Consider the following 27,565-nt stretch of genomic DNA (forward strand, 5'->3'; position numbering starts at 1 on the left):
TACCCAGGCTGGACTTGAACTCCTGGGCTCAAGTTACCCTCCCACCTCAGCCTCCTGAGTAGTTGGGACTGTAGGCATGTACCGTGATGCCCAGCCCCATCTTGACTTGACCAATTACATGTTTTTTCTCACAATAATATTTTTTAGTTGTCAAGTTTTCCTATTGGTGCCATGACAGTTTCTTAGACATTGCTTTTTTTTTTTTTTTTTTTTTTGACAGATTCTCACTCTGTCACTCAGGCTGGAGTAGTCCAGTGGCACATTCTTGGCTCACTGCAGTGTCCACTTCCCAACTTCAAGTGATTCTCCTGCCTCAGCCTCCTGAGTAGCTGGGGTTATGGGCACATGCCACCACACCCATGTAATTTTTGTAGTTTTTAGTAGAGACAGGGTTTCACCATGTTGGTCAGGCTGGTCTTGAACTCCTGACCTCGTGTTCCACTCGCCTCAGCCTCCCAAAATACTGGGATTACAGGTTTGAGCCACCACACCCAGCCTAATTTTTGTATTTTTAGTAGAGACAAAGTTTCGCCTTGTTGACCAGGCTGGCCTCAAACTCCTAACCTTGTGATCTGCCTGTCTCAGCCTCCCAAAGTGCTGGGATCACAGGTGTGAGCCACTGTGCCTGGCAACATTTCTTTTCTTTTTTTTTTTTTGCATCGGAGTGTTGCTGTGTTGCCAGTTTGGAGTGCATTGGCATGATGTTGGCTCACTGCAACCTCTACCTCCCAGGTTCAAGTGATTCTCCTGCCTCAGCCTCCCGAGTAGCTGGGACTACAGGCACATACCACCATGCCCGGTTTCACCACGTTTGCCAGGATGATCTCAATCTCTTGACCTCATGATTCGTCTGCCTCGGCCTCCCAAAGTGCTGGGATTACGGGCGTGAGCCACTGTACCTGGCCGACATTTCTTATCTTTGATGACTGTGACAGTTCTGAGGAATACTGGTTTGTTATTTTGCATAATGTCTATCGATTGAATTTTTCTGATTTTTTTTTTTTTTTAATGATTTGACTGGAGTTATGGGTTTTTAAGAGGAAGATCACAGAGCTAAAGTGCCATTTTTCTGACATGATACCAAAAGTGTATACTAAAAACTGAATTATCATTGTTGATGTTGGCCTTGATCAGCTGACTGAGATAGTTTGTTAGGTTTCCCTGCTATAAAGTTATTCTTTCCCTCTCCTTTTTATGTGATACTTTTTGGAAGGAAGGCACTATGTGCAGCTGACACTTAAGGAGTGGGGCATTATAGTTCATTTCCTTGATGGGGTTGTATCTACACAAATTATTAGCAATTCTGTGTGGGAGATTTATTCTCCCCTTCCATTTATTTGTTTAATCATTTATTTACATCAGTGTGGACTTGTAGATGTTTATTTTGTACTTTAGTTTATAATCCAATAATTCATTACTTCATTGCTCAAAATATTTTAGCTTTGGCCATTGGGAGTTCTGTCAGTTTGCCCTGTGTCCCTTTGATGATCTCCTATCATTGTGTGTGTGTGTGTGTGTGTTTGTGTGTGTGTGAGCACTTTTTTATTTTATGGTACTACGAGATATTCAGGGCTTACTTTGTATATTTCTTGCCTTATCCTAGGATCGGTCATTTCTGCAAGGGAACTGGTCCCATTTATTGGAGAACAGTGTTAGAAACTAAGAGCTGAGCATTATATGTGCACTCTTTACTACTGGGGTATCTGCTTCTAAGCTTGCTCAGCTGATAGAGCAAGGACAAATAGGTGAATACTTTATACATATGTCTATAAATTTTCTTTTTTTTACTTTTTTCTCTACATCTTTCTGTAATGTCTATACATTTTTCCATATTTAATTACATCTATGTTAAGCTAAACATGAGTTTATACTGATGTTTCTAATTTCAGTCTTGATTCCTCTTGTTGCTTAACTGTAAATTCCTACTCCAATAGTGGAAAATATGGCTTTTAATTTTCTTGATAATATCTTTCATAGAAGCGGTAATTTTAATAAAGACCAGCTTAACCATTTTTTTTTTCATAGATTGTGCTTTTTGTTGTTGTCTAAAAACTCATACCTGGCCGGGCATAGTGGCTCACGCCTGTAATCCAAGCACTTTGGAGGCCAAGGCGGGTGGATCACTGAGATCGGGAGTTCAAGACCTGCCTGACCAACATGGTGAAACCCCGTCTTTTTTTTTTGAGACGGAGTTTCGCTCTTGTTACCCAGGCTGGAGTGCAATGGCATGATCTCGGCTCACCGCAACCTCCGCCTCCTGGGTTCAGGCAATTCTCCTGCCTTAGCCTCCTGAGTAGCTGGGATTACAGGCACATGCCACCATGCCCAGCTAATTTTTTGTATTTTGTAGTAGAGATGGGGTTTCACCATGTTGACCAGGATGGTCTTGATCTTTTGACCTTGTGATCCACCCGCGTCGGCCTCCCAAAGTGCTGGGATTACAGGCTTGAGCCCGGCGAATCCCATTCTTTAAAAAAAAACAAACTCATACCCAAACTCAAGGTCAACTAGATTTTCCCTTTAAACAGCAGAAATAAATAAATAAATACTTAACATATAAAATGTGTTAGTATATATAACATATTCACAGTATAATATATTCACATATAAAACTTATATGAAACTGCATTATATGTATATAGTGTGTGTGTGTGTGTGTGTACATGGAGAAAGAGAGAGAGAGCGAGAGCGAGAGCACGCGCACATGTGCGTGCGCCTAGATTTTCTCCTACATTTTTTTTTTTTTGAGACAGTCTTGCTTTTTGCCTGGGCTGGAGTGCAGTGGCATGATCTTGGCTTACTGTAACCTCCACTTCCCAGGCTCAAGTGACCCTCCCTCTCACCTCAGCATCCCAAGTAGTTGGGACTACAGGTGTGCATTACCATACCTGGCTTTTTGTATTTTTCTCTGTAGAGACGGGGTCTCACCTTGTTGCCCAGGCTGGTCTTGAACTCCTGGGCTCAAATGGTCTTCTTGCCTTGACCTCCCAAAGTGCTGAGGTTATAGGTGTAAGCCACTGCACCCGGCCTTCTAAATGTTTTATAGGTTTACATATTACATCACAGGTTGTTTTTTGAACTTCTTTTAACTGAGATTTTGACTGTTGTCAATAAGTAATATATTTACCCCCTTTAATTTATTGAATGAGACATGGGGTTCTGTCATAAGTTTTATAGTTAGAAAAAGAAATGGTGAAATGAAATTTTGGAACTTCTTGAGCAGTGGATAAGAAGCTCTGTTAATTTTGGAATTCAAATACCATATGTCATAGGGAGAAAATAAATCTATCTTTGCTAGCCCTCAATCTGATTGAGGGAACATGAGATATATAATAATAATCATCACTAACGGCAACATGTGGTGTAGTGATTAATTGTGTTCAAAAAAACCGCTCGAATTTATGAGAAGATCAAGGTCAGTGTGAGCTAGACTAGTAAGAGAAAGCATCTTGGAAGCCAGACTTTTTTTTGAGACAGTCTTGCTCTCTTCCTCAGGCTGGAGTGCAGTGACATGATCATAGCTCATTGCAGCCTCAACCTCCTGGGCTCAAAGGCAATCCTTCCACCTCAGCCTCCCAAGTAACTGGGACTACGGGTGCCACCACCATGCCTGGCTAATTTTTTTTTTTTTTGGGAGGAAGGGAGGAAGGCAGGAAGGGAGGAAGGCAGGAAGGGAGGGAGGAAGGAGGGGATTAAGGGAGGAAGGAGGGGAGGAAGGGGGGAGGGAGGGAGGGAAGGGAAGGAAGAAAATCAAGCAATGAGAGAGACATTGCCGACCTGGATCTAGAGGTTTACAAGTTGATTTCTTTTTTTTAAATTTTATTTATTTAGTTAAATTTATTTATTTATTTTTTTCTTTTTTTTTGAGAGAAGTAAAGAAAAAAAATGAGTAAAGGAGAGGAAGGAAGAGGAAGAGAAAGAGGGAGGGTGAATGGAAATATTGCTTTATTCTGAAAAAAAAAAAAAATGGGTATTAATAATGGCCAGTGTTTCATTTAAACCTATGAGTAGGTGTGATGTGGTATTGACAAGAATGTATATTTTGTGTATTTGAAGTGGAGAGCTCTATAAATATTTATTAAGTTTACTTATTCTGGATCTGAGTTCAAGTCCATGATATCCTTATTAATTTTCTGTCTCATTGAATCTAAGTCTCTATGTATCTGGGTGTTAGGATCGTTAGCTCTTGTTGTTGCATTGATCCTTTTACCACTATATCTTTGTTGCTTTAAAATCTATTTTATCCGATACGAGAATTGCAACTCCTGCTTTTTATTTATTTATTTATTTATTTTTGCTCTCCATTTGGTTGGTAAATCTTTCTCCATCCCTTTGTTTTGAGTCTTTGTGTATCCTTGCATGTGAAACAGGTCTGGATGTAACATGCTGTTGGGTTTTGGCTGTGTCTTTTGATTGGGGGATTTAGTCGATCTAAATTTAGGGTTACTGCCATTTGATGTTAACTGGCTGTTTTATCCATTCGTTGATGTAAATTCTTCTTTATGTTGGTGCTCTTTACTTTTTGGTATATTTTTAGAAAGGCTAATACTGGTTGTTTCTTTCTGTGTGTAATGCTTCTTTCAGAAACTCTTATAAATAAAGCAGGCCTGGTGGTAATAAAATCTCTGAGTACTTGCTTGTTTGTAAAAGATTTTATTTTCCTTCAGTTGTGAAGCTTAGTTTGGCTGGATATGAAATTCTGGGCTGAAGGTTCTGTTCTTTGAGGATGTTGAATATTGGCCCCCACTCTCTTCTGACTTGTAGAGTTTCTGCTGAGAGATTTGCTGTAAGTCTGATAGGCTTGCCTTTGTGGGTAACCTGACCTTTCTCTCTGGCTGCCCTTAGTATTTTCTCCTTCATTTCAACCCTGGTGAATCTAATGATTATGTGCCTTGGGGTTGCTCTTCTTGAGGAATATCTTTGCGGTGTTCTCTGTATTACCTGGGGTTGAATATTGACCTGCTTTGCTAGTTTAGGAAAATTTTCCTGAATAATATCCTGAAGAATATTTTCCAGCTTGGATTCATTCTCTCTGTCGCATTCAGGTACACCTATCAAACGTAAATTTGGTCTTTTCACATAGTCCCACATTTCTTGTAGACTTTGCTTATTCCTTTTTATCCTTTTATCTCTAATCTTGTCTTCTTGTTTTATTTCATTAAGTTGGACTTTGACCTCTGTTATCCTTTCTTCTGCTTGAACAATTCGAGTGTTTAAACCTGTGCATACTTCTCGGAGTTCCTGTATTGTATTCTTCAGTTCCATTAATTCACTTATATTCCTCTCTAAGTTGTCTATTCTCAATAGGATTTCATCAAACCTTTTTTCAAAGTTCTTAGTTTCTTTACGTTGGGCTACAACATGTTCTTTTAACTCACAGAAGTTTCTTATTATCCATTCCTTGAAGAGTGATTCTGTTACTGGGATGCGCTCATTCTCCATCAAGCCTTGTTCCATTGTTGATGTGGAACTGTGATCATCTTTAGAGGGAGAGGCGTTCTGATTTTGAGTATTCTCAGCCTTTTTACGCTGGTTTCTTCCCATCATTGTAAATTTATCCTCCTGTCGTCTTTGAAATTACCAACTCTCAGATTAGGTCTCTTGACTGGATGTCCAAGTTGTTAGTTCCCAGGGCCAGAACAGCGGCTTTAAGACTGATGGTGCTTTTCTGCCCAGGATTCTCCTGTCTGGCTTCCTTCTTGTATCCGGAATAGGCAACTCTGCCTTCCTGGGGCTCCAAACCTCGGTCAGAAGGGGAACCAGTCTCGTTTACTCTGTGCCCAGCGCTGCCGCGCTGAGGTGCCGTCACAGCTGCTGCGCCGGCCTCAGGAGTCGTGCTGGGGGCCCGTGTGGGTCCTCCAAACCTCGGTCAGAAGGGGAGCCAGCCCTGTTTACTCTGCTTCCAGAGCTGCCGCACCGAGGTGCCGGCGAAACCCCTGCGCCGTCCACAAGAGTCGTGCTGGCGACCCGTGTGACTCCTCCACTGGGGATCTTCTGCTCCGTGAGCGACCTGAATTTGTCTGAAAGTGTGGCGTCCTCTAGTTCTCTGCGCTTTAACTGAGAGCTGCAATCCCGAGATGTTAGCGATCGGCCATCTTGGATCCTCCTGCCTGGCTAATTTTTTAAATTTTTGGTGGAGGCAAGGTCATGTCATGCTGCCCAGGTTGGTCTTGAACTCCTGGACTCAAGTGATCTTCCCACTTTGGCCTTCCAAAATGCTAGGATGTCAGGTGTGAGCGACTGTGCCCACAATTCCTGGACCTTTCTTTCTTTTTATAGCTGCACAACAACGTTCTATTATGTGGATGTGCCATAGTGCATCTACCCAGTCCTCTACTGACAAACTTTAAGAAAGTTTAGTCTATTGTCATTACAAGCAGTGCTGTAATAGATAAATAAGTTTCATCTTATTTTATTTTTTAAAATTTATTTATGAGACAGAGTCTTGCTCAGTTGCCCAGGCTAGAGTGCAGTGACGTGACCTAGGCTCACTGCAACCTCCACTCACTGCAACCTCTGCCTTCTGGGTTCAAGCGATTCTCCTGCCTCAGCCTCCCAAGTAGTTGGGATTACAGGCCCACGTCAGCACACCTGGCTAAATTTTTTTTTTTTTTGGTATCTTTAGTAGAGATGGGTTTTACCATGTTGGTCAGGCTGGTCTTAAATTCCTGACCTCGTGATCCATTCGCCTTGGCCTCCCAAAGTGCTGGGATTCCAGGTATGAGCCACTGCACCTGGCCTTGTTTTATTTTATTATTTTTTTTTGAGACAAAGTCTCACTCTGTTGCCCATGCTGGAGTGCAGTGGCGCTATCTTGGTTCACTGCAATCTCTACCTCTCATGTTCAAGTGATTCTTGTGCCTCAGCCTCCTGAGTAGCTGGGATTACAGGCATGTGCCACCACACCTGACTAATTTTTCTGTATTTTGTAGAGACGAGGTTTAACCATGTTGCCCAAGCCGGTCTTGAACTCCTGAGCTCAAGCAGTCCTCCCTCTTGGGCCTCCCAAAGTGCTGGGGTTATAGGCATGAGTCATTGTACCCAGTCTGGATGAATAAGGTTTAGATACTTTGGAAACATTTGGTTCAGATTCTGTATTATCCAAGATACAGACTGTGACCAGAAACAGTGAAGGCAAATTGACATACTTTCTGTAATAAGTGGCTCATATTTATAATAGTGGTTAACACATCTATATGTATGCATATAATTTATGTATTTTAGGGCACTACTGCAAAAAGCTATAGGAGCTATGGAATGCTTGCACATAGTATGAAGTTTAAAACTACAAGTTTATTATGGAGAGTAAGCCTCTTGTTCTCCACCTAGGATTCTCTGCAATATTCCAGTTTCTTATATTTTAAGGGTGGTATTCTTCAACCTCCAGCTGTATACAGTATCACCACTGGCAAGTTGACTTATTTCCCAGGGTGATTCCCATCCAAGAAATCTCTATTTCTTCACTATTCTCCTAATACAAGCTTATTTTACTGCTGGCCATTCTAGCTCTTCACCTCCTGTTGGTCTCTTTTCAAGTCTAGTTTTTCCAGAGCAATCCTGAATAAGCAGGCCTCAATTTCTTTGAGGTTCAGAGCTTCCTCTCTTTAATTCTAGTGTTGTCCATACAACCATGTCACTCTTGGAACTCCCTGTTCTGCTGAGCATGTTTAGTTACCATGTGGGTGAATAATATAACAATGATCTCTTTTTAATTTTTTTTGAGATGGAGTCTCGCTCTGTCTCCCAGGCTGGAGTGATGGTGTGATCTCAGCTCACTACAACTTTTGCCTCCTGGGTCCAAGCAATTATCCTCCCTCAGCCTGCAGAGTATCTGGGACTACAGGCATGCATCACCACACCTGGCTAATTTTATATTTTTAGTTGAGACAGGGTTTCACCGTGTTGGCCAGGCTGGTCTCAAACTTCTGACCTCAAGCGATCTGCCCGCCTTGGCCTCCCAAAGTGCTGGGATTACAGGTGTAAGCTACCTCGCCTGGCTGATTTCTCTTATAGTCTGATAAATCACTGAAGATTTAATAAATAAACCACTGATATGTGTATAATTATATAAGCATAGCTTTCTTTTTTTTTTTTTTTTGAGACGGAGTTTCGCGCTTGTTACCCAGGCTGGAGTGCAATGGCGCGATCTCGGCTCACAGCAACCTCCGCCTCCTGGGTTCAGGCAATTCTCCTGCCTCAGCCTCCTGAGTAGCTGGGATTACAGGCACGCGCCACCATGCCCAGCTAATTTTTTGTATATTTTTAAGTAGAGACGGGGTTTCACCATGTTGGCCAGGATGGTCTTGATCTCCTGACCTCGTGATCCACCCGCCTCGGCCTCCCAAAGTGCTGGGATTACAGGCTTGAGCCACCGCGCCCGGCCAAGCATAGCTTTCTTAATCTGTATAGAAACTGTTGCTTTGCTGATCTCATTAAGGAAGTTCTGATTCGTTTTGTAAGGGGAAGAATCCTTTAAAAATGGGAAGATGGACATTCTAATTCTGTTTTTAATAAATCTTGATTTTTTTTTTTTTCTTTTTCTTTTTTTGAGATGGAGTTGCGCTCTGTTGCCCAGGCTGGAGTACAGTGTCATGATCTCGTGACTCTGCAACCTCTTCCTCCTGGGTTCAAAGGATTCTCCTACCTCAGCCTCTCGAGTAGCTGGGTTTATAGGCATGTGCCACCATGGCCAGCTCATTTTTGTATTTTTAGTAGGGATGAGGTTTCACCCTCTTGGCCTGGCTCGTCTTAAACTCCTGACCTCATGTGATCTGCCCATCTCTCTGCCTCCCAAAGTTCTGGGATTACAGGCATGAGCCACCATGCCCAGCCAAATACTGAGTTTTCTAAAGGTTGCTTACAGTATACTTTGGAAAGAAGTTGTAAAATTAAGAATTCTTAAGCAATGGCATCTTGCATTTAGTGATTTAGATTCAGATTTTAGCTTATTTTACAGCGATTTTGTTCTTAAGAGTTGATAAGAATATCAAATGAGAATAAAAGCATCATCGTGTCTACTTAAGCCGTAGTTTCCAGTCTTCTTGCTCCTTTGTTTTTTTTTTTTGAAACAAGGTCTCACTCTGTTATTCAGGCTCAGTGGGATGGCATGATCACGGCTCACTGGAGCTTCAACCTTCTTGGGCACAGGTGATACACCCACCTCAACCTCCTGAGTAGATGGATCTATAGGCGTGTACCACCTCACCTGGCTGGTTTTTAATTTTTTTGTAGAGAGGGGTTCTTGCTTGTTACCCAGGCTGGTCTTGAACTCTTGGGCTCAAGCCATCCTTTTGCCTTGACCTCCCAAAATGCTAGGATTATAGGTATGAGCTACCATGCCCAGCCTGTTATTTTCTAAAATATTCATGTATTCTTTTCTCTATAAGAGGCCAAGTGATTTGTCAGGTTACATTTTTTTTAATTGTTATTTTTAAAAATTTTTGTGGAGGTGGACTCTTGCTGTGTTGTCCTGGGTTCAAGCAATCCTTCTGCCTCAGCCTCCCAGAGTGCTGGGATTATAAGTGTGAGCCACTGTGCCTGGACTATCAGGTTACTTTTATAACTATTTCCTTATCTAGAATATGTGGTGACAGTATTAACCTTTTTTAAAATTATCTAACAATAACTGAATGCTTAATACTTTGCTGTAATGATGTGGGCCACCAGTGAATTGATTCTGGTCAAAATTCATACCTTTGGAATGTCAGATTTATTCTGCTGAGAGGCTGGGGCTTTCTCAGACAAACAAGCCAAAGAGACTTTCTGAAAATTAAGTTAGCCTAAGCATTTTAAAGCTTTATGTTGTGTTTGAGAATGAAGGCCCAGAGAAGGAGGCCATCAACTCCAGTGACTTCCCTAGTGCCTTAGTGGTAAAACTCAGCATAGAACTTTCCCTCCACACCTGAGCCTCTTCCAATAGCATCTTTCATGTCTTGGCTTGTATGACACCTTGCTCCAGCCTCATCCCAGGACCTTTCTGCAAAAGGAATTCTTTTCCCTTGGCCCACATGCTTCTTCAGCTATCCAATTAATGAAGAATCTGGATATATTTGTTAAACAAGTTACTGGGCCAGCTATAATAATAAGCAAGAGAGGCAAATATGTGTCCTGTGTTCAATAATGCTATCATGTTGGTGTTTACTTGGATTGGGAGGATGGAGGTCATTCATAGATATGGAAGAGGCATTGATTTAAAAACTAATGCAGATAAAGACAGGAAAATACGTTTTCTTATATTCTAATTTAACAAAATTTAAAATATACATAAGTTTCCTAAGGAGAATGCTTGTTTATGTTCTTTCTTAGTCATCCAGTCTCTGGCACTCTCCCTGCCTTGACACCACCTCCTTTCCCCAACCTTTTTAAAAACAGTGGTTTAATTGTCTGCTTGCAGAGGTGGGTACTTTTTATTCTGGTGGATGACTGGAGCAGTGGGTGTTTGTTTACAGTTTAAGATGCCCTTTAGGATCTACTTTCCTTGTTCCCTCTGGGCTAAAGTTATTGAAAAGTTCTGTTCTAATGTAGTCATACCAGGTTTGAATATCTCTTTTATTCTACTTCTGGCATTGCTGTCAGTTTATCATAAGATTTTTCTTTCTTTCTTTTTTTTGTTGAGACGGAGTCTTGCTCTGTTGTCCAAGCTGAAGTGCAGTGGCATGATCTTGGCTCACTGCAATCTTGGCCTCCCAGGTTCAAGCGATTCTCCTGCCTCAGCCTCCCGAGTAGCCGGGATTACAGGCACAGGTCACCATGCCCGGCTAATTTTTGTATTTTTAGTAGAGATGGGGTTTCACCATGTTGGCCATGCTGGTCTTGAACTACTCACCTCAAGTGATCCACGCTGCTCGGCCTCCCAAAGTGCTAGGATTACAGGCGTGAGCCACCCTGCCTGGCAAGATTTTTCTTTCGTACACTTCTATTAGCTGAAAAGTTGGCCATGGGAAACTCTGCTTCATTCACATATACTTTTATATTAATATATTAGAGTGTGTGAATATTTACCTATATCCATCATTTATTCATGGAACATTTATTGAGAGGATATGTGTTGTGTGCTCTGAGGCACTGGGGTTGCAAAGTTGAAGAAGGTTCATGGCTCATGGTTTTAGTTTAAAGAAACTTCATGAGAGACTGGCAAATGAACAGATAATTCTGGTATGTTGGCATGAATACAAATGATAGATATAGATCCTGTCTAGGGTATTGTGGATCGCAGAATAGAGGAGGGTTGGTACTCAAAATATAGTATAGGGACCTGAGCTCTGGAAGGTCAAAACTGGGTTTTTTTGAGGTAGAGTCTTGCTCTGTAGCCCAGGCTGGAGTGCAGTGGCGTGATCTTGGCTTACTGCAACCTCCGCCTCCTGGGTCCCAGTTCAAGCATTTCTCCTACATCAGCCTCCCAAGTAGTTGTATTTACAGGCACGAGCCACCATGCCCAGCTGATTTTTGTATTTTTTAGTAGAGACGGGGTTTCACCATGTTGGTCAGGCTGGTGGTCTCAAACTCCTGACCTCGTGAGCCACCCACCTCAGCCTTGCAAAGTGCTGGGATTACAGGTGTGAGCCACTGTGCCTGGCCGTTCCTCACAAATATGTAGTTTTCCACAGGCAAGGTAACTTGTAATATCTCAGTAGAGATGAGAATCCCTTCCTGCCTGCCTCCTTCCCTCTTTCCCTGTATCTTTCCTTTCCTTTCCCCCTTTCTCATTTCCCCTTTCTGCTTACCCCTTTTCTTTTCTTTTCTTTTTTTTTTTTTTTTTGGTTTAGATGGAGTCTCTGTCATCCAGGCTGAAGTGCAGTGGTGCAATCTCAGCTCACTGCAACCTCCATCTCCTGAATTCAAGCGATTCTCCTACCTCAGCCTCCTGAGTAGCTGGGTTTACAGGTGCCTACCACCACACCTGGCTAATTTTTTTACATTTTTAGAAGAGACAGGGTTTCACCATGTTGGCCCAGGCTGGTCTTGAACTCCTGACCTCAGGTGATTCACTTGCCTTGGCCTCCCAAAGTTCTGGGATTATAGGTGTGAGCCACTGTGCCTGGCCCCCCTTTTGTTTCCTTCTTTCTTTTTCTTCTTTTTTGTTTTTGTTTTTAGAAACAGGATCTTGCTCTGTTGCCCAGGCTGGAGTGCAGTGGCACCATCATAGTTCACTGCAGCCTTGAACTATGCTCAGGTGATCCACCCACGTAGCTAGGATTACAGGTGTGCACCAACACACCCAGCTAATTTTTTATTTATTATTTTTTTAGAGACGGGATCTGCTACATTGTCCAGGCTGTCCTCCAACTTCAGGACTGGGCTCAAGCAGTCCTCCTTCTTTAGCCTCTCAAAGCTTTAGAATTACAGGCATGAGCCACTGTGCCTGGCTTGTGACTGTTTTCAAATATAAACATACCTATTCTGTCATTCTTACAACTTTGAATGTAGGTAATTTTATCCATCTAATGTATTGATAATGTCTGTGGCATGATCCAGACACATACAATGATTATAAAATAGGGAGGCTCTGATATTTAATACAAATTACTATGGTACAACTACTCATTCTTGTGTAGATTATTGTTATTTTAAAAATAATACTCTTGCTATGTCACCTCATTTCATTATTGTGAGTACCTGTTCTACTTGCTTTTTTTTTGGAGACCAAGTCATGCTCTGTCACCCAGGCTGTAGTACAGTGTCACAGTCTCGGCTCATTGCAACCTCAGCCTCCCAGGTTCAGTCGATTCTCCTGCCCCAGCCTCCCAAGTAGCTGGGACTACAGGCATGTGCCACCACGCCCAGCTAATTTTGTTTGTATTTTTAGTAGAGATGGGGTTTTACCATGTTAGCCAGGATGGTCTAGATCTCCTGACCTTGTGATCCACCTGCCTCAGCCTCCCGAAGTGTTGGGATTATAGGTGTGAGCCACCATGCCCAGCCTATTCTTTTTTGGTGTGAAATTTATATGTATGTAATTTTGAAATAGTTGAGAGTTAATAGAAAAGTTAAAAAACAGGCTAGGCCTGGTGGCTCATGCCTGTAATCCCAGCACTTTGGGAGGTGTAGGTAGGCAGATTTTCTGCAGTCAGGAGGTCTGAGACCAGCCTGGCCAACGTAATGAAACTCCATCTCTACTAAAATGTAGAGACTAGCTGTCTCTACAAAAATTAGCTGGCGTGGTGGCACACACCTGTAATCCCAGGTACTCAGCAGGCTGAGACAGTAGAAAAACTTGAACCTGGGAGGCGGAGGTTGCAGTGCACCGAGATTGCTTCACTGCACTCCAGGCTGGGTGACAGGGTGAAATTCCATAAATCAATCAATAAAATAATAGAGTTGTAGCTGAGTGCAGTGGCTCAAGCCTGTAATCCCAGCACTTTCAGAATCTGAGGTGGGAGGATTGCTTGAGCCCTGGAGTTTGGGACTGCTTGAACCACATAGTAGACCCTATCCCTACCCCTGCCCCCACCAAAAATAACTGGGTGTGGTGGCACATGCCTATAGTCCCAGCTACTTGAGGCTGAAGTGGGAGGATTCCCCAGAGCCCAGGAGGTCAAGGTTGCAGTAAGCCATGATTGCACTACTGCACTCCAGCTTGGGTGACAGACTCTGTTTAAAAAAAAAAAAATTTATGAATTAAAAGTTATCCTCAAGACTTTTCCTGTTCTTCAGTAGAAGAAACATTTATATTAGTAAATGATTGTGAGCATTAGTAAATGTTATAAAGATGATAAAGTAATGTGGTAGATAATGATCTCGGTTGCTATCTTAACTGTGGAACTGTATAAAATGCCTCTTAGGAGAGGCAACTTTTGAGTTAAAACATAAATATTATGAAGTGGTGGAAGACCTGGGGGCAGCACATTGCAAGCCGAAGAACAGCGTGTACAAGAGCCCTAAATTAGGAACAAAGTGTGAGGAAAAGAGAATATACCAGTAAGGCTAGAGAGTAATTGAATAAAAAGGAAAGTAGGTCCATCAGGGCCTGACATCCCAGCATTTTGGGAGGCCGAGGCAGGTGGATTGCTTGAGCCCAGGAGTTCAAGACCAGCTTAGGCAACATGGCAAAGCCCTGTCTCTGCAAAAAATAACAAAAATTAGGCAGGTGTGGTGGTGCACGCCTGTAGTCCCACCTACTCAGGAGACTGAAGTGGGAGGATCCCTAGAGCTTAGGGGGTTGAGGCTGGAGTGAACCGTGATTATGCTGCTGCACAGCAAGCTGGGTGATAGAGCAAGACCCTGTCTCAAAAAACAGACAAACCAAAAAAAAACAAAGAAAAAAAGAAGATGAAGCTAGTTGTAGACAGATACCAGATCATATAGAGTCTCTGTAGGTAGGTCATTTTTAATATCATATAGGGTCTTAGTAGTTCATAGTTGTAATGCAGGTAGGGTCACAGCAGGAAGCCTTTGGAAGGTTTTAAGCAGATTATTCCCATGATCTGGTTTATGCTGTACATGGTGCATTCTGGTTGATCTGGTGCAGATTAATTGTAGAGAGGTAGGATTTGAAGCAGAGAGACAAATTTGGAGGGTATTGGAGCTGGGATTACAGGCATACGCCACGATGCCCAGCTAATTTTTGTATTTTTAGTAGAGACAGTGTTTCGCCTTGTTTCCCAGGCTGGTCTTGAATTTATGGACTCAAGTGATCCTCTGGCCTCCCAAGTAACTGGATTACAGGCTTACACCTCTGTGCCTGGCTTGGTGAGGCTTTTGTTCAGAAGAGACATGAGGCTTTGTATAGCTAGGGGAGAAAGAGTTGACCCTTAACCCTGAGAGAAGCAACATGGAGTTATGGAGAAAATATCCTTTTTCAAAGGGACTAGTATTAGAGATCTTGGGTTGGTGACTTTATGAGGTGGGCAGTGCTAAGGTCTTAGTTTCAGAGACAGTAAAATAATAGTTCTTATTACTGCGTGTTTGTATTGATAGTATTTAGGCCCTATTTTGGTTCATTTATTTACTAATTTATGTATTGTACTATCTCCTGGAGTTAGAAATGCTTTTAAATACAAAAACATAAACAGTGGAAAGTCTCTTTCCATATCCCTCAGCTACCCTGTTTCTGATCACACCATTCCTCCAACACTCCACCCCACCAGAAAACTATTGTTCAGTTTCTCATGTAACCTTCTAGAGTTTCTTTATATAAATAAAGATAAATAAAAATACAGATTCTGGCCAGGTACAATGGCTCGGGCATGTAATCTCAGAACTTTGGGAGACTGAGGCAGGCAGATTGCACACGGGATCCCAGGAGTTCAAGAGCAGCCTGGGCAATGTGGTAAAACCTGTCTCTACAAAAAATAGAAAAATTAGCCGGGGGTCTTGGTGCACATCTGTAATCCCAGCTACTTGGGAGACTGAGGTGGAGGATCACCTGAGCCCGGGGGGGTCTAGGCTACAGTGAGCTGCAGTTGCGCCACTGCACTCCAGACTGGGCAACAGAGTTAGACTGTCTCAAAAACAAAAACAGATAGAAAAATTAATAAATAACTACAGATTGTTGTTCTTTCTGTCTACCCAAAAATCCACCAATCTCAAGGGTAGCATATTATAACTGTTATTTTGCAAATGTCTTCCCACCTCCCCCCTTACACAGTGCGTTTTTCACTTAGCAATATTTACACAGACAGTCTTTCCATAGAGTATATAGTTTTTTGTTTTTTTTTTTGATATAGGGTGTCATTCTATTGCCTAGGCTGGAGAGCAGTGGTGTGATCTTGGTTCACTGCAGCCTGGGCCTCCTGTACTCAAGTGATCTTCCCACCTCAGCCTCTGAGTAATTGGACACAGGCATGTGCCTGGGTTTTATTCTTAAGAGTGATTTTAGATTCACAGCAAAATTGAACAGCGGGTACAGAGAGTTTTCACATATACCCCACACAGTCATAACTGTACCCACACTTGCATAGCCTCCCCCACTATCAACATCCTGAATAAACAAGTTTGTTATATTTGAGTTCACCAGTTCTCTTACTTTTGGGAACACAATCAGCTTTATGTACTTTGAAATTATTCTAAAGTTTGTTTTATAATGTTCCTCTCATTTAAAACAAATTCGTTTTCATCAAAAGACACCATAAAGTGAAAACATGCCACATATTTTGGGATAAATAAATGTAATATATGTAATAGGGAATTAGTGTCCTGACCATGGCTGGCTGCATGGGTGTGCAGTCTGAGCAGTCACACGGGACCCCTCATTTAGATGGTTCCCTGTGCTTAATTTATTGGTAAGCTGTCACCGTCTTGAAATTCTTTATTTTTGGAAAAGTGGCCCAACGTCTTTATTTACTTATTTTAAAGTGTTTTTATGGTGAAAAATTTATATTTGGAATTTGCCAGCTGAACTCAATTTAGGTTATTGCAGTTTTGTTGGCAGCGTTCAAAGCATCTTAGTCAGGAATCTGTTGAACATATGCTTTCTCTCTGTCAGACCTGATCCTGGTGTTGACCTTGGCCATGTCAGAGTCCTAGAGCTTCTTCACAGCCTGTTTGATCTGATGCTTGTTGACTTTGACATACACAACTAATGCAAGTGTGGTGTTGTCTTCCATGTTCTCACTGGTCAGGGTTAAGCCTGTTTTTCTTGGGAGTGCTCTTCCTGGGATATTTTGGCTGTACTGTCTTGGGGCAGCCTAAAGGTGGGTAGCGTGCGGGTATCTTTCCACAGTGTGTTTTTTGGCTTTTAAAGCCTTTGTTTGGGCTTCAGCTTTGGGAGAGGCAGGGGCTTCCTTTTTCTTTTTTGGTGCCATCTTGGTGAAAAGGCCTCACAGTTTTTTTGTTTTGTTTTGTTTTGCTTTGTTTTTAGTTTTAAGGAGCAGGGAGTTTAATAGGCAAGAAAGTAGGGGGAAGAAAGAAAGAAGCAGCTCCCCTGTATAGAGACAAAGGGAGGGGGGCTCCAAAGCGGAGAGAGGGAACCCCCAAGGCCTTGCATTTTTTTTTTTTTTTTCGGGTTACTCAGCCCTGAGGCCTCACATTTTTATTTTGCACTGGGCTCTACAAATTATGTTGTTTGTCCTGGTCCTGACTATATAAAGCCTACTAATTAATTAGAAAAAGACAATCCGATAGGAAAATGGCCAACATCTGAGAGCAAAGAAATAGATCTTCACCCTCATTAGATCTTCAACCTACATGTTTTTAAATGTGTAGCATTAACAAATGATTAAATATATGAGTAATAAAATTTATCTGACTTAATTTGGCTTATTTAGATTAATACTTTTGTCTTCAATCTTTTTTGTAGTATATGTTCTAACTGGAAAAAGTCTTCCATGAAACCGTCACTTTAAAAAAATAAGTAATGGCATCTGTTTCCCTAAAAGACTGAAATGGGGGCAATCATTCTTAGGTAAGTATCGAATTTTGTATTTTTAATTACTAATATTGGTTAGATTATACATTTTTTAGTTAACCTATGAGGTAGGGAGTGGGAGTGGGAGGGATGCTAGGTCTTATTTGAAGATAGTCTGTTATTGAGGATTATGTTTCCTACAGTTAAGAACAGAGCTTCATGAAACAGAGATAAAGGTCAGTAGTGTTCCAAGCTCTTCAGACAGGTTAATTGAAAACTGAAGAAACTTTTTTGGATTTGGCAGTTAGGAATTCATTGATGATTCTAGCAGGGGCCGTTTCAGGAGGCTGATTATGGCTGAAAATCAGCTTGCAATGAAGTGAAGAGTAAAGAGGAGGTGATAAAATCCAAATATTTCAGCTAATTCACGTATTAAACCCATAGGTATTAAAGATGCAGCCATTACTTCCTTAAGCACTGGAGTTACAGTGAGGGTAGCCATATATCCTGATTCAAATCTCTTGTAGATCAATTCATGCCCAGTTGTTATTTATTCTTTTTTTTTTTAGATGGAGTCTGGCTCTCTTGCCCAGGCTGGAGTGTAGTGGTGGGATCTCGGCTCACCACAACCTCTACCTCCTGGGTTCAAGCGATTCTCCTGCCTTGGCCTCCTGAGTAGCCAGCACTACAGCACGTGCCGCCATGCCCAGCTAATTTTTTTGTATTTTTAGTAGAGACAGGGTTTCACTGTATTAGCCAGATGGTCTCGATATTCTGACCCCGTGATCCATCTGCCTTGGCCTCCCTAAGTGCTAGGATTACAGGTGTGAGCCACTGCTCCTGGCCTGCCCAGTTATTTGTATTTTTATTTTTTTGACATGGAGTCTTGCTCTGTCATGCAGGCTGGAGTACAATGGTGCAGTCTCAGTTCACTGTAACCTCCGCCTCCCAGGTTCAAGTGATTCTCCTGCCTTAGCCTCCCAAGTAGTTGGGATCATAGGCGTGAGTCACCAAACTCGGCTAATTTTTGTATTTTTAGTAGAGATGGGTTTCATCATGTTTGCCAGGTTGGTCTTGAACGCCTAACGTCTGCCTGCCTTGGGCTCCCAAAGCGCTAGTGGGATTGATTACAGGCATGAGCCTTTGCGCCTGGCCTAACGCCCAGTTATTATTATTATTATTTTTTGAGACAGAGTCTCGCTGTGTCACCAGGCGCAAGGCTGGAGTGCAGTGGTGTGGTCTTGGCTCATTGTAACGTCCACCTCCTGGGTTCAAGCAATGCTCCTGCCTCAGCCTCCCAAGTAGCTGGGACTACAGGCATGTGCCACCACACCCAGCTAATTTTTATAGTAAAGACAGGGTTTCATTATGTTGGCCAGGATGGTCTCGATCTCTTGACCTCATGATCCACCCGCCTCAGCCTCCCAAAGTGCTGGGATTACAGGCATGAGCCACCACGCCTGGCATTTTTAATGCCCAATTATTTCTAATACTGTCTTTTACTCTCAAGTTTACTGGTTTGGACAATAAATGTGATCATCCCTAGTTATACTGTTAATAGGACAGACATATTCCCTGCCTGGGGGTATGCTTGCCTGCTAGATACTTTAGCATTAGCAAGTAGTATATTTTGGGTAAATGGGAATGATCCATTTGCATGTATTTTATTTATTTATTTTGAGACAGAATCTTGGTCTGTCCGCAGGCTGGAGTGTAGTGGTGGGATCTTGGCTCACTGCAACATCGACCTCCTGGGCTCAAGCAGTCCACCTACCTCCCAAGTAGCTGGGACTGTAGGTGTTCACCACCATGCCTGGCTAATTTTATATGTTTTGTAGAGATGGGTTTTCACCAGGTTGCCCAGGCTACTGTCGAACTCCTGAGCTCAAGTGATCTTCCTGTCTCAGCCTCCCAAAATACTGGGATTACAGGTGTGAGCCATTTTTCTCAGCTTGCACGTAGTTTAAATATGAAAGAGAATGATTAAGATTTTACTCTGAGAAGGTAAGAACTTTGAGATCAAAGACATAGGTAAAGGGCTTAGCTCTTAAAAGAGTAGCAGTCTTTCTGCTTAGAAACTAGAGGACTGGAAGAGAGGATATATCAAGGAATTTTCAGGCAAAGAGGATGAAGCTGTAGAACTTCTTTTCTCCTTCCCTTTCTCTCCCTCTCCCTTCCAGCAGGTCATACTCTGTTACCCAGGCTGGAGTGCAGTGGTGCAATTATAGCTCACTGCAACCTTGAACTCCTGGGCTCATGCAGTCTTCCCACCTCAGCTTCCTGAGTAGCCAATACTGCAGGTGTGTGCCACCATACCCAGCTAACTGTAGGATTTTTTAATCTTACTTTTTTAATAATGTAGGGATTGAGGTTATTTATCTATTTAGCATATAGTTAATCAGTGGTGAGGTTGGGATCCTGGGAGGAGAAAGCATTTAGGAAAATCATTGTAGGGCAGCTACCAAATTCACCAAATATTTATTGACCACCTGTATTGTGTCAGGCACTCTTGCAGACAAGACTAAGTGTTCTCGTGGAGCAAATCATTGGAGTGAACAAGAACAATAGAAAATTGTAATGTGATATGAAAAGAATTAAAATAGGGCAGTTGATAGTGACTGGTTGTCTTCTTCTGAGGAGGTGACATTAAGGTCTGAAAGACAAGAATTTAGCCAAGCTAAAAAAAACATGCTGTATAAGTTTAAACCTCAAGGTGAAAATGAGCTGATTATGTTTGAGGAATGGAAAGAATTCTAGTGTTTCTGTAATAGGGTGGATGAGGACCATAATGTCATGAAATGAGATTAAAGAAGTAGGCCAGGCACAGTGGCTCCACATCTGTAATCCCAGCACTTTGGGAGGCCAAGGCAGTAGGCTTGAGGCTAGGAGTTTGAAACCAGCCTGAGCAACATTAATAAGCCCCTATCTCTTAAAAAAATTTAAGATTGAAGAAGTAGGCAGAGTAAGACCACGTAGTGCCATGTGGCTGTGGTAAGGAGTTTAGACTCAAAGAAGTCTTGTGAGTTTTGGTTTTTTTTTTCCTCCCCAGATGCAGTTTTGCTCTTGTTGCTCAGGCTGGAGCGCAATGGTGCAATCTTGGCTCACTGCAACTTCCGCCCCCCGGGTTCAAGCAATTCTCTTGCCTCAGCATCTCAAGTAGCTGGGATTAAAGGCACCCACCACTACGCCGGCTAATTTTTTTGTGTTTTTAGTAGAGATAGGGTTTCACCATGTTGGCCTGACTGGTCTTGAACTCCAGACCTCAGGTGATCCACCCACCTCAGCCTCCCAAAGTGCTGGGAGTATAGGCATGAGCCACTGTGCCTGGCATCTTGTGAGTTTTTAAGCATAAAAGTGATATGATATGATATATTCCTTAGAGTCCTCTGACTGCTTTATTGAAGGTGAATTATTGGTGCAGAGTGGAAACGTAAAGGTCAATTAAGAGGCTGTTGAAATTGACCAGGCCGGAGATGATGGTGACGAAACTTAATATGACCACCAGGATAGAATAGAAAGGATTGCTGAGCAATAGTAAAGGCCTAGTTTGACATAAGCTGGCATGACATATCGGGCAGTATGAATATAGCTAGCATAACCTTTTAGGTGAATAAGAAATTTGACACTGATAGTTGAAACAACTGTCTATGAAATGCAAGATTGATAAAGGGATGCATCAAGGCACGGGAGGCCATTATTTATTGAGTACATATTTACTGCGCATCTACTAATATACCAAGAACTCTGCTGGCTGCTAGGGTTACAACAGTGAACGAAAACAGAGGCCCATTTCTCATGGAGTTGACATTCTAATGTGGACAGAGAAGATAAACAATAAATATATAGTCATCTGTGCTATCTGTGGGGAATTGTTTCCAGGACCCTTGCAGATACCAAAATCCAGAAATGGTCAAGTTCCTGATATAAAATTGTATAGTCTTTGCAATACAACCTATGCATATCCTCTTGTATACTTTAAATCACCTCTTGCTGGATGAGCATGCTGGCTCACACCTGCAATCCCATCAGGAGACTAAGGCAGGAGGATCACTTGAGCCCAGAAGTGATCACATTACTGGACTCCAGCATGGGTGACAGATTGACACCTCATTTTCTTAAAAAAAAATTCTCTCGGTTAGGCGGGGTAGCTGACGCCTGTAATCCAGCACTTTGGGAGGCTGAGGCAGGTGGATCACCTGAGGTTAGGAGTTCGACTGGCCAACATGGTGAAATTTGTTCTCAACTGAAAACACAAAAATCAGCTAGATTTGGTGGCACTGGCCTGTAATCCCAGCTATTTGGGAGGCTGAGGCGGGAGAATCGCTTGAACTCTGGAGGTAGAGGTTTCAGTGAGCCAAGATTGTGCCACTGTACCTCAGCCTGGGCAACAGACTGAGACTCCATCTCAAAAAACAAAAATCATCTTAAGGTATCTTGGAAAATGAAAATAAATTATAATACCTAATACAATGTAAGTGCCTTTTAATAGCTGTTATTGTATTGTTTAGGGAATAATGACAATAGAAAAAAGTCTGTACTTGTTTAGTACAGGCTCAACATAACCACTACCCCATCCAATATATTCTTTTTTTTTTTTCTTTTTAAATTTTTTTGAGTCTCACTTTGTTGCCCAGGCTGGAGTGCAGTGGTGCGATCTCGGCTTACTACAACCTTTGCATCCCTGGTTCAAATGATTCTTCTGCCTCAGCCTCCCGAGTAGCTGGGCTTACAGGTGCTCATCACTATGCCTGGCTAATTTTGTATTTTTAGTGGAGATGGAGTTTCACCATGTTGGCCAGGCTGGTCTCTATAACTCCTAACCTCAGGTGATCTGCCTGCCTCTGTCTCCCAAAGTGCTGGGATTACAGGCGTGAGCCACCATGCCCCCTAACACACCCCCCTGCCACCCCTGTCCAATATTTTTTATTCAGAGTTGGTTGAATCCACAGATGTGGAACCCACCGATGCAGAACACATGGATATGGGAGGCTTCCTATATAATATGTTGGGTAGTGATAAGTGCTATTTTGAAGATTTATACCTTGTTTGCCATTGTCATTAAGGTATGGAAATATATTAGGGAAAAGTAGACATTGATGGAGGGGGGGTATGTTTACTAAGGTGAAGTTAGGGAAGACCTCTCTGATTAGGTGACATTTGAGCTGACAGCTCTAAATGAAGTGAGGGAGCAGGCCCTCTGGGTATTTTGGACAGGATGGGGAGGGCATTTTAGACTGAAGGAACTTCAATACAAAGTGTTTGAGGCTGGACTGTGCTTGATATGTCTTATGAGCTGCAAGAGGGCCAGTGTGGCTGCATTGAAGTAAGTGAGGGAGGAGGTAGCAGGAGCTGACATCATCATTGTGTATGTGGTAGATAGAGGCTTGAGTCAAGTTATAGACCAGATTAAGGCCTTTGGTTTCTTTTTTGTGATGGTGGAGATGCAGATCCAGGAATGAGGATGTGGTAGGAAGTGAGAGGTCAGGCTGTGGCTGAGAGGTGTAACTTGAGACTAAAAAACTGTGAGGCTGCCAGGTGCAGTGGCTTACCCATGTAAATCCCAACATTTGGGGAGGCTGAGGCGGCAGATTGCTTGAGTTTGAGACCAGCTTGGGCAACATGGCAAAACCCCATCTCTACAAAAAATATAAAAATTAGTCGGACCTGGTGGCTGTAGTCCCAGCTACTCAAGAGGCTGAGGCTGGAGGATTGCTTGCACCTGAGAGGTGGAGGTTACAGCAAGCCGAGATGGCACCACTGTGCTCCAGCCTCAGTGACAGAGCGAGATGTCTCAAAAAAACCCCCAAACAAACCATGAGGTCAGATGTTTGAAGTATATGAAAGTGAAGATGAGAGAAGAGGATATGCAATAAAACAGTTTTGAATACCACAGGGAGGTAGGAAGAGTAGAAAAAGGTGAGTTGGAGGCACAGAGGGCCTGTAACTTCATAATGGACAAGTTTATTTGGCTTCAGGTGTCTTGTTCTGTTTTGTTTTTGAGTTGGAGTCTCACTCTGCTGCCCAGGCTGGAGGCAGTGGCATGATCTCAGCTTGCTGCAACCTCTGCCTCCCAGGTTCAAGCGATTCTCCTGCCTCAGCCTCCTGAGTAGCTGGGACTCAGGGTTAAAAAAAAATTGGTAAAATACACACAATATAAAATTTAGCATTTTGCTTTTTCTGTTTTTTTTTTTTTTTTTAGATGAGGACAGGGTTTTACCCTGTTTATCAGGTTGGCCTCTAACTCCTGCTGAGCTCAAGTGATCTGGCCACCTTGGCCTTCCAGAATAGTAGGATTATAGGTGAGAGCCACTGCACCTGGGCAAAACTTAACCACTTTTAAGTGTATAATTCAATTGTATTAAGTACATTCACCAAAGTACATCACCACTGTCCACCTCCAGAACTTTTTCATCATCCCAAACCAAAACTCCATACCCATTTAATAATAACTTCTCATTGCTCTCTTTTTTCTTGTTTGTTTTTTGTTGTCGTTTTTTTTTGAGATGGAATCTTGCTCTGTCACCTAGAGTAGAGTGCAGTGGCTTGATCTTAGTTCACTGCAACCTATACCTCTCAGGTTCAAATGATTCTCCTGCCTCAGCCTCCCAAGTAGCTGGGACTACATGGGTGCCATGTAGTGGCACTACATGGGACTACAGGCAGGTGCCACCATGCCTGGCTAATTTTTTTGTATTTTTAGTAGAGATGGGGTTTCACTGTGTTAGCCAGGATGGTCTTGATCTCCTGACCTTGTGATCCACATGCATTGATCTCCCAAAGTGCTGAGATTACAGACGTGAGCCACCACACCCAGTCTGCTCCCACTTCTTTAGTCCCCAAAAACCGCTGTTCTATTTTCTGTCTGTATGAATTTGACTACACTGCTTCAGGTGTCTTGTATAAGTGGAATCATACAATATTTGTCTTTTTATTTCTGACTTATTACACTTGGCATTATGTTTTTAAGGTTCATTTTTATTGTAGCATGTAGCAGAATTTCATTCCTTTTAATGGCTAAATAATATTCCTTTATATGTCCACACCATGTTTTTTTTGGTCTATGCATCTGTTGGTGGTAACACTGGTGCTGTTTCTGCCTTTGGCTATTGTGAACAATGCTGCTGTGAGCACTGGTGTACAAATCTGAGGGAATCCCTGCTTTCAGTTCTTTTGTATACATACCCAGAAGTGATATTATTAGATCATATTGGATCATATGCTTTACTTTCTCTATTTTTTTTTTTGAGACAGGGTCTTACTCTGTCTCCCAGGCTGGAGTATAGTGGTGCAGTCATGGCTCAGTACAACTTCTACTTCCTGCAGTCAAGTGATCCTCCCACCTCGGCCTCCTGAGTAGCTGGGACTACAAGTGCCCCCCACCACACCTGTCTAATTTTTTATATTTTTAGTGGAGACAGTGTTTTGCCCATTGCCCAGGCTAGTCTTGAACACCTGGGCTCAAGCAATCTGCCTGCCTTGGCCTCCAACGGAACGGAAAGAAACATTAGGCATTCAACAATATCACGCTGGGATTACAGGTGTGAGCCATCATGCCCAGCCATATACTTTAATTTTTTTGAGGAACAATCCTGCTGTCTTCCATACTGGCTGTACCATTTTATATTTCCACCAGCAATACACAAGGGTCCACAGCCTTGCCTGGGTTTGGTTTTATAGTATACCTGTGATTTTTTTGTTTTTGTTTTTTTGAGACAGAGTCTTGCTCTGTGGCCCAGGCTAGAGTGCAGTAGAGAGATCTCTGCTCACTGCAACCTCTGCCTCCGAGTTCCAGCAATTCTCCTGCCTCAGCCTCCTAAGCAGCTTGGACTGCAGGCGCGAGTCACCATGCCTGGCTAATTTTTGTATATTTTAGCAGATACGGAATTTCGTCATATTGGCCAGGCTGGTCTCAAACTCCTGACCTTGCGATCCGCCCACTTCGGCCTCCCAAAGTGCTCGTATTACAGGTGTGAGCCACTGTGCCTGGCTGCGATTTTTTTTTTTTTTTTTAGTGAGACAAAGTCTTTCTCTGTCACTCAGGCTGGAGTGCAGTGACATGATCTTGGCTCACTGCAACCTCCGTCTCTCAGGGTCAAATGATTGTTTTGCTTGAGCTTCCTGCGTAGCTGGGATTACAGGCATGTGCCACCATGCCCAGCAGATTCCACTATTCAAAACCAATATTCAATAATTCCACTATTCAAAATCAACGGGTTTTGAATAGTGCAATGTTTTAAGTTTATTTCCTTAAAATAATGTTTATCATACACTGTTTTCTAGTAGTTTTAGAAGTAGCATAAATCCTTATGCTCTGCTATAAGATCAGAACTGATGAAAAAATTTGTCTTCATGCTTGTGATCCTAGCACTTTAGGAGGCCGAGGTGGGTGGATCACCTGAGGTCAGGAGTTAGAGACCAGCCTGGCCAACATGGCGAAAGCCCATCTCCACCAAAAATACAAAAATTAGCAGGGTTTGGTGGTACATGCCTGTAGTCCCAGCCACTTGGGAGGCTGAGGCAGGAGAATCATTTAAACCCAGGAGGCAGAGGTTGCAGTGAGCTGAGATGGCAGCACTGTACTCCAGCCCAGATAACAGAGCAAGACTGTGTCTCAAAAAAAAGAAAGAAAGAAAGTTTTCTTCTAATTAAATTTTAGTGAGATTCTCACACAAATTAAAATTCTGGGACCTTAAAAAAACCTTAAGTATGCTTTGCCTATAGTTAAGGTACTTCTGTCTATGTAACTTGGCTGCGTGTAGGCATGAATTTGATCTTTTAGGTTAGGATAGTAATTAAACAAAATAGATTTTTTTCTTTTCTGTTCTTTCTTTCTTTTTTTTTTTTTAAAATAATACACTTGTTAACATCCAGTTTGGAAATTTTACAAGGAGCTGGAGAAATTTTCACTTTGGTGTTTACTGATTGATTGCTTATGGCCTTAACTGTTGGAAAAATAGATTCCCTATTCAGATGACTGATAGACTAGTAAAAGCTATTAAAGGGGGAAAAAAAGTGATGGGATTACATTGTCACAGAGAGGTTTTTGAAGTTTTGCACCTTGTTTACAGTTGTCATTAAGATAATGGAAATTTTGAAAGATGATCTTAATGTCTTCAATATTGTTATAATTATGCTTTTTCCTTGGTAAATGATGTGTCTTAATTTTAAAAGTTTTCCTTTAGGAACTTCTTATGTTATGTGAACACTATGAGTAAACAGAGTGTTATACTTTAAACTTGCCTTCCAGTTTTTCCTAGTTCCTCTTTCTTCAATTCATTGTCTTTGCCTCAGGGTTCTTTTTCATTAATATGTATGGATGTTTACGCAGTTAGAAAAAATGTTCATAAAGATGATATTGTTGAGTGCTTACTGTTTCTGGTCCTTTGATAACGTGGTGTGTTTTTTGCTTTTACTCAGAAAATAGCTGTGGCCAGATTGTCATACAGTCTGCCACAGACAGTAAGGATATTGTGAAACAAATTCTGGCTGTCTGCATAGCATGACCTTTCAAAACTGTTTTCTTTGCTGCAAGTATCTCACTTAGCCTTTTGACTGCCACATGATAGAGGAAGTAGTACATAAAGGGCATTCTAAATGGCTGCCTTGTTGATCTCAATACTGTCTTTTAGACTGTGTTAAATAGTCACGTATGTTATTAAATACCGTTTTATAGGGAGGATTACCGGTTTTATGCATAATAGAGTACGTTTTATGTGTAATTGTATAAAACTTATAATACTTAAGATTTAAATAGAGGCCGGGCACGTTGGCTCACGCCTGTAATCCCAGCACTTTGGGAGGCTGAGGTGGGTGGATCACCTGAGGTGAGGAGTTCAAGACCAGCCTGGCCAACATGGTAAAACCCATCTCTACCAAAAATACAAAAAATTACCTGGGTGTTGTGGCATGTGCCTATAAGCCCAGCTCCTTGGGAGGCTGAGGCAGGAGAATAGCTTGAACCCAGGAGGTAGAGATTGCACTGAGCCAAGATTGCGACATTGCACTCCAGCCTGAGCAAGAAGAACAAGACTCCATCTCAAAAAAAAAAAAAAATTAAATGGAAAAATCACATTATTTTCAAAAAGGACCTACAGTTTTAATTGAAAGTTTTAAGTATTATGAATGGAGATTATTATATATAGCTCATGACACCAAATCTGTCATTTTTGTGAGGAGAGATTTTTAAAACAACCGTTGGAGCCCTCTTCTGCTTCTGAGCACCCAGGAGAGACTTTCTTTAAAACTTTGAAGGAGCCTGGGGAAAATAAGGAAGCACCAGCC

The 27,565-nt window shown here is 42.2% G+C and overlaps 1 protein-coding gene across 26 annotated transcripts in view; it reads left to right on the forward strand.

Annotated features, from left to right (window-relative positions):
- Positions 1 to 27,565, forward strand: part of PIK3CB (phosphatidylinositol-4,5-bisphosphate 3-kinase catalytic subunit beta) — a 165,884-nt gene that overhangs the window by 16,644 nt on the left and 121,675 nt on the right. For 20 of the 26 annotated variants that reach the window (XM_078354111.1, XM_054246992.2, XM_035278411.3 and 17 more), the window contains exon 2: positions 17,237 to 17,341. The exons of 3 other annotated variants lie outside the window; for them this stretch is intronic. The gene's annotated coding sequence lies outside the window, so the exon portion shown is untranslated. Of the gene's footprint in view, positions 1 to 17,236; positions 17,342 to 19,464; positions 19,585 to 27,565 lie in introns of all 26 variants that reach the window. 3 more of the 26 variants (XM_078354108.1, XM_054246994.2, XM_078354122.1) reach the window with 1 other exon arrangement.

Source organism: Callithrix jacchus, chromosome 17 (genome assembly GCF_049354715.1).
Source record: "Callithrix jacchus isolate 240 chromosome 17, calJac240_pri, whole genome shotgun sequence".
In the NCBI taxonomy this organism is placed as follows: domain Eukaryota; kingdom Metazoa; phylum Chordata; class Mammalia; order Primates; family Cebidae; genus Callithrix; species Callithrix jacchus.